Genomic DNA, 7,911 nt, shown 5'->3' with positions numbered 1-7,911 from the left:
GTGTATACTTGCAAAGAAAATTTTAAAAAAAGGTTTTAATACTACACTTTGAATTGCTCTGTGCATAAAATAAAGTCGCTAAATGTTATAATGCTACAAGGAAGCCTACTCTGTGTACTTGTCAAATGTCCACAGAGTATGCCAAGGGCTTTCTTTGTTCAATTGCAGCAACAAGCCCAGTCTGGCAGGACAAAGTGATTTTCCCTGAGTATCACCGCTGGATGTCACCGCAGCTATGAGAGACCCGCCCTTCCTAAGGCTCCAGCCACCATGCCAGCACGGTGAAACTTGCTGCTACTGCCTTGAGCTGCAGCCCTGAAGCCTCTTGAAGAGGTTGCACAGAGGAAGGCTGCAAAGAACATTGGGCCACCGGGCGAGTGCACACCTACAAGGCCTGGAACTGCAGGGGCGGTCACCGTCCCTGAGCCCATCACGGGAAGTTTGACTGGGAAAGAGTGTAAAGTGGGTCCCCCCGAAGGTGGAGGGTTCTGACAAACAGGAGGTGGGGACAGGGCCCTTCTGGCGAGCCAACAGAAACGACGGCAAGAAAGTCTCGGCCGTGTGTCCTCCTGCTGTCCCGTCTGGCTCCTGATGCGACTGATGTGCGCCTTCCGTAATGGACGTGAGGGGAAGAACACGCGGTGGGGAGGGCCGAGACGCCACGGCGTGAAGCTACAATAACTTGATGGGAAACTCTGGCACGGGCTGTGGTCCCACGTGCTTTTCAGGAAAGCTCCAGAGTCAGAGAGCTGCTCGTGAAGACCGAAGGGCCTACCACGCCTACGATGCGGCCGAGCCCTGGGAGCACTCCCGAGGCTGAGGAAGCCTGAGCTCATCCAGTGGAAGACATGAGAGCTTAACTACTACGAGTTTTATTTCCCAGGCAGGCGCCTGATTACTTAGCTGCCTAAGCCAGTGTTCGAAAGCCCTGTCTTTTGGACTGACAGTCTTCAGCAAAACGAACAAGATGGTGTTTGGACCTCTTGACTTGCGAACGTCTTAAGTACCTGGTTCCTCACACTCTTTGCGTAGGCTCTTTAACGTGGCAGTCCCCCGGTCCCTAGACTTGGTATTAAACATGATGAGTTTCACCCAGCACGAGGTTACTGTCACCTGGTCAGTGGAGACGTATGAAATAATGAAGGCTCCAGAGCCAGCAGACTTTTGGTCTCTTGTCTGGTCTTGCTCGTGCTGCTCTTCCTGATAAAATTCGAGTTGTGTCTCCTTCCAGTCCTCAATGAGTAGTCTCCTGGATGATTCGGACAAAACCAAAATTCTCTCCAAGCTTCTGAACAACTGTCCATGCTTCCTTTATAAATGTGACGCTTAAACACATAAGCAAAGCTCCAATTTTGCGTGACTGTGATTTTCTAACGTTGGGGATGATAGTGGTTTGAGAGGGAGACATTAGAAAGTCTAGTTAGGATAATAATATTTGCGCTGAGAGAATATAAAGGAAAAAAAAACTTTTTACTTTGTATTCTTTTACCCTGTTTTCTCACAGATCAGTTATAATCAAGCTAAAAGAGCAAAATTCAAGTCTGAGAGACTAGCTTCTGGGCCCCTGTCAGAATATGTTAGCCTGAATATGCGTAAGTGACCACAAATACAGTTGCTCCCGAAAGCTGAACAAATACTTAATGTGAAGTATGATTTGTACGTTGCTGCCCGGCTAGGCAAGTGCTCGTTTTCTCACCTGAATTCGCCTAATTCTAAGGTCTATTAACTAACATGTGACTCTTTCATAAAGATAGGCAATCAAAGAGAAATGTCTAATAGGATATTGCACAGAGGAGTCTAGAATGCCGGAGAGGTGACTGGCCTGCAGATAAAACTCAGAGAATCAGCACGTAAATGACACGTAATGCCAAGATCCAGAATGAAATCTCTCCAGCGTATAAATGTAGAAAGCAAAGACAAGATTTATTTATTAATTTCCTTTCCTTAAATGCTGTTAATGTATGAATTTGGGAAGGTACTTAAGATCGATGGCGATAAGGAAAAATACAAAACAAAGAGATCTAGCTCTGTAAATGATGTCCATCCATTACTTTCACATGACATCATCGATTTCTCGTTAGGGTGAGCGTATCACTCCGCCAATTTTTCAGTATACCATAAACTTTGGAAAGGCCTGAATTTTGGAAAGGAGTATAGCATCTACACAATATCCTGTCCTTAGATCAGAAGGGTGATGTGACATAAAATATATAATAAAAAATGCCTTCACTGTACTATTTTCAGCAAACCACCATGTGCGTTAGTCTGACATTTGCAAATCTAGGCTTAGTGATTTCTCCCTCTTAGAGGAGCATTTAGATAGTGAAAAGGATGGATTGGAAACAGATGTTCAAGTTAACCTTGAAGAAGGGCAATGACTGCAACCTTTGTATCCCCATGTCAAAACATCTCAATCTAACACCAAACATGCAAACGACTCACCTTTTGATTAAGTCTCTTAAAGAGCAGAAAAGCAAACGTATGTGAAGGTACACAGCTGGGTCTGGGACGTGATAAGTATTCAAGACTTCGCTCTTTTTTGGGTTTTGTTGTTGTCGTTGTTGCTTCAAAACAAATGTTCTGGTGAAATTAACCTCAACAGTGTCGAGATGTCAGAAGATTTTATTATAGACACTACACAAAGATATTTGTGTAATGCTGTGTGAGCATAAAGGCTCAGTGGTCTTCCCGGGTGAAGAGTTAGCTATTTAATCTTTCCTTCATTTTTAAATAAATTAAATAACAAGTAATATACTTAGTACTAAAATAGTCTTTGAGGTTGAAAGAACAGAAATCTCATACATTTATACTATTTTTTATGTTTATTGTGTGCGTGTCATTGGTTAACATAAATTAAATAAAAACACACTTTGGGATCAACTCACTAAATATGACCACCATTGTCTCTGTTACGCTTGTCTTTGGTTCAGAGAATTTTCAAGAACGTACATACAAATGGGAGATGTTAGATGTGAGCTGCTTAGCAACATGTTCATTTAGGACAAACGAGAACCTCACCCCAGAGAATATTGGTAGAACCTGTATGTGGGCCATAGCAGATAATGATGGTAAGGATGTTAGCATCAAGGCTTTTGGTCTCATGTAATTTCAAACTAAGAGGACAATATGAATTAAATAATGAAAAAAAATGTTATCGGGTGTCACAAAAACTGATTCTGTGTCTATTTTGTTGGAAGTCATTTTTTAAATGACATTTAAATAAGGCCAGATGAATTATGAATGGATACATTTCAGGAAATCAGAACCCTCACTGAAAATAATATAAACTCATTATTAAAACTTAATTATAGCTAAAACCATAATAAGTTTTTGAACAACAAGGGTACAAATGTGTAAGATAGAGAAAAACAAACAGCCCTGTGGCCTTGGAACATAATTTGCATTCGATAACAATTTTTAATGCATACCAAACACCTAGAAGTGTGCAAAGAATAAAGTAGCTAATAACTAGATATTAATTGAATGCAAGAATGAGTATATTAAAGAGGAAGTTTTATATGAGTAATACTTTTGAGAATCCATAGCTTTTATTTTCTGTCTGATCTTTTTTCCAGATATGATTCAAAAGCTTGAGACCAAAAACGTGTGTGCATAGAAAACACTTTTCAGTCCTCACTCATAGTGATGTGAACAAAAGCATTCAATGTCAAAGTCTAAATATTTCTTTTAATTACTGACTTGTAGTTTGAGCCTTTGAAAAAATAAGTAGTGAACTGTTACAGCTCTTTTAGAATTTGTCTAGCAGGTTTTCCGTTCTTACTGGAAGACTCCCGCCCCCCACCCCGCCATGAAAAAATAAAAAAATTAAAAAATAAAAATAAAAAATAAGTAGTGAAAACAAATCTTTTCTAGATTCCAATAAATATCAGAGGACTTTTTCCACTTTTCGGTGGCAAATTATATAACCCTCATTTTATTATCTTATTCCGTGCTGCTTATTTAGAGAACTGAACAGACACAAGGTGATGGAATTAGCCACATGTGGGATCCAATGGACACAGCCTTTTCCTAGCTGAGTATTGTTGAATGAAGTACCCATACCCTAACCGCCTCATAGGGTTCCTTGAAGAATAAGAATTGCATCTGACACAGGGTCAATTCTCCGAAACCTGGAAGCCACTACTGGTAATTCAAAGATAAGCATTTCTGCACAAGCCTCTGTAGAATGGTTGTCAACTCCAGAAATGCTTGTCACAAACATTATGAAAACCTTGGATATATAAGATTATATATACATATACAAGCTCAATTGTACACTGGGTGATTGAAAGTAATGGGATTCATTCCACCAGAAACCTGTAAAATAGCAAAGCTCAGCCAAAGAGAACTTTTTCTAAGGGATATTAATTCACTCTTCAGACAGGCTAAAGGTGGCTAATAGCCTACCAAGAGATAATAGAAGGACAAAGCAGCCACTGGTTACCTAAGAAATGAAATCAGAAGTAAATTACTCATAGAGTGCTTGTGGATGCTTTCTTTTTTAACCAGAAGAATACATTTTGTCAGCATGAGATGACCATGAGTAATATAAAGACCAAACTTTCTAATGCTGTGTAACAAATTACCATACACTAAGTACCTTAAAATAGCACACACACCATTTCTTAGTTTCTGTGGGTTAGGGGTCCAGCACATTACACAGTAGGAGTGGGTCCTCTGCTCAAGGCCTCAAGGCACCAGATGACTATGCCTTCCTCCAGAGGCCCAACTAGAGAAGGATCTACTTCCAAGATCCCTCAGGTTGCTGGAGAAATGATTTCCTTGTGCCTGGAGGGCCCAAATCCCATTGTCTTGTTAGCTCTTGGCCAGGGACTGCCCTTAGTTCCGAAAGGCCAATCCATGCACCCTGTCGTGCATCTGATTCAGGAAGACCCAGTATCTTTTTTTCTTTTTCTTTCAAAATTTTTTGACGTTTATTCATTTTTGAGAGACAGAGCTCAAGTGGGGGTGGGGCAGAGAGAGAGGGAGACAGAATCTGAAGCAGGCGCCAGGCTCTGAGCTGTCAGCGCAGAGCCTCACATGGGGCTCAAACTCACGAACCAGGAGATCATGACCTGAGCTGAAGTTAGATGCTTAACCGACTGAGCCCCCCAGGCGCCCCAACCCAGTATCTTCTAATTAGGGCAGCACTGCCTGCATAATCTCCCTTTTGACTAACGCAAAGTCAACAAAATAGTAACCTAGTCGTGAGCGTGATATTCCATCACAGTCATAGTTCTGCTCACACTCAAGGGGAAAGAATGTTATGGAGAGTACATGCCACAGACAGCAATCTTGGGGGCAATCCTGGAATTCTCCCTATCACAGGAAGGGAAGACATTAGGAGAGGCTTCATCGGGTATGGAATGCTAGACATGGAAAAAAATCCCTTTGTTTCTTCATGCATGAATTGAAAACCCAGACATACAGGGAAAAGATACCATACTGGAAAGAACATCACATTAGACAAAGAATAATATGTATACTTTATTGATTAGTTTAAATGGATACTTAAAGATTATATTATGTCAAGAAATTATCTTCTCTGCCACTTCCAAATGTGGATGGCTATAGTCTGAACGTTTGGGTTTCCTCGACATTCAAATGTTGAAATTGCAGCCTGCTGAGTGTTAGGAATTATGGCCTTTGGCGGGGGTGCCTCAGTAATGAAGGTAGAACCATGAGATCTCCCACGTGGGCATGCAGCCAGAAGTCTGTGACCTGGGCCCTTCCCTGCCCATGGAGGCACCCCGATCTTGGACTTCCAGCCTCCAGAACCGTGATAAATAAATTTGTGTTCTTTACAAGCTACCCACTGCTCTAGCATCCCAAATGGACTAAGACAGGCATTCTTTCTTAGTGTTTAGTCATCATCATTGAGTAATACGAGTTGATGTAATATTCCCTATTGACCTCTGTCTTGAAAATACTGCATATTTACCTTCAGAATGATCCCTAATTTTTAAATTGGCTCCATTTAATCACGAGTAACTTTTCATAAGTGGGTTACATCAGAAACTATTCTTTGTATTTCCATTAAAAATTTTGATAACCGCATAATAGAAATTGAAATTAAATCAATGATTGTAAGACTTGCTTCCCAACGGCTGTTTTTGCAAGATCAGTTACAAGCACGTGACAGCACTGTCCCGTGGATGATATTATAGCAACATTAGAGTCATGCACAAATATCTGATACTGAGTGTGATTTTATAACCTGATCTCTTCATTTCTTTTAAGCACTATGTTAACCTTAATTAAAGTGATAAAATGGCCAAATTCTTGTTCTTCTTTAAAGTATTCTATGCCCCAGAGTGAATAAACCAACCAAACCCCTGGGAGTCAGTCTGAGAAGTCGAGCGGGGTAGGGACTCCCAAATCTGACAGAGCTGGGTTCCACTGACCGTTCTGTTTTTTTTTTAGGTATATAACTCCCCACAAGTTTTCAGTGCTTCTCTGCTTCTGTATCCTTATCAATCAGTAAGTGTTGGTAAAATCAGGGACATTAGAAGATTTACATCACAGTCTTGTTATTCAGATAAAGCTTATAAAACATGTCAAGCATCCATCAAATGCCAACTATCACTCTTGCTATTACTAGCATCAGAAATAAAAATATGTTTTAAAGTAGGTTTGAGATTTTTTTATTTCTTATTTTTTTACTTTTTTTTAATATGAAATTTATTGTCAAATTGGTTTCCATACAACACCCAGTGCTCATCCCAACAGGTGCCCTCCTGGATACCCATCACCCACCCACCCCACCCTCCCACCCCCCATAAACCCTCAGTTTGTTCTCAGTTTTTAGGAGTCTCTTATGTTTTGGCTCCCTCCCTCTCTAGCCATTTTTTTTTCCTTTCCCTCCCCCATGGTCTTCCGTTAAGTTTCTCAGGATCCACATAGGAGTGAAAACATATGGAATCTGTCCTTCTCTGTATGACTTTTTTTAAGTAAATTGACTTCAAATCCTGTTTTTATTTTTAAAAAAAGCATTTGCCCTTTTTTGTTATATATTATTTTACCTGATCTGATTACTACTGTATTTCTGTCTGACATTTACCCTTTGTCTTAATCTGTTTCTACTTGTCGGGAAGTGTGCTAATTATAGTTAAATATGAACAAATGACATATAAACACAAAACAGAATTTGCTGCTTCAGTCAGTTGTCTCGAGGATAAAAGTTTTAAATAAAACTTTTCTTGTCTTGACAAGTTGAAATCACAATAATTTCATTTTCTGTTACATCACTTGATATAACTCCCTTTCCAAAAGAAGAAAAATTTTCTTCCTGAATAATTTATATGCCCCATTTGTTTTCTAGAAATCAATTGTCAAATTCAAGGTAGGTGCTTACATTTAATTTTAAGTAATAATAATGACAATAAATAAAATAGATCAGGACAAATAAATATATGCTTATATAACCCCACAGTGATTTAGTTCACAAATTAATATTACTGACAAGTCATGTGTAAAGTTAAGAATTATAATATCACACTATTTTGTTTACCTCAGTGTTTCAGAGTTTCACAAGCTTGGAGCTGAATTTTGAGCCTCCAGTGATGCAGTTTTTTGTGTTTATTCATTTATCTATACTAACCTTACCCTAGACTTCATCTCAGTTCCCTATTTTTTCCATTGCAATTTATTTATGTCTTTTTACTTTTCTTATATTTTATTAATATTACTAATGGTCAGTCTAATCCCTTTGGTGAAGAAATTATTTAGATATCACCCTTCACTTATAAATAGGCAGAAATAATAACTAATACAGTATGCAGATATGTTCATGAATAAAAACAGAAACAAAACAAAACTATTTCTGTTTCACAGCACAGATAATAATTTACATTTTAAAATGACTAGAAACAAATATGAAATGAAAAGATGTTTCATTGTATAAATTAGAAC

General features: G+C 39.1%; 1 non-coding gene across 1 annotated transcript; it reads left to right on the top strand.

Annotated features, from left to right (window-relative positions):
• Positions 1 to 3,732: 3,732 nt before the first annotated feature.
• Positions 3,733 to 3,793, top strand: LOC111558606. Its single transcript, XR_002739698.1, has one exon. It is a non-coding gene; the product is annotated as a U7 small nuclear RNA (small nuclear RNA).
• Positions 3,794 to 7,911: the final 4,118 nt, after the last annotated feature.

This window comes from Felis catus, chromosome F2 (genome assembly GCF_018350175.1).
Source record: "Felis catus isolate Fca126 chromosome F2, F.catus_Fca126_mat1.0, whole genome shotgun sequence".
NCBI classification, from domain to species: Eukaryota; Metazoa; Chordata; class Mammalia; order Carnivora; family Felidae; genus Felis; species Felis catus.
The sequence above is the reverse complement of the archived record's forward strand: the minus strand, read 5'-3'. Positions and strand labels throughout refer to the sequence as shown.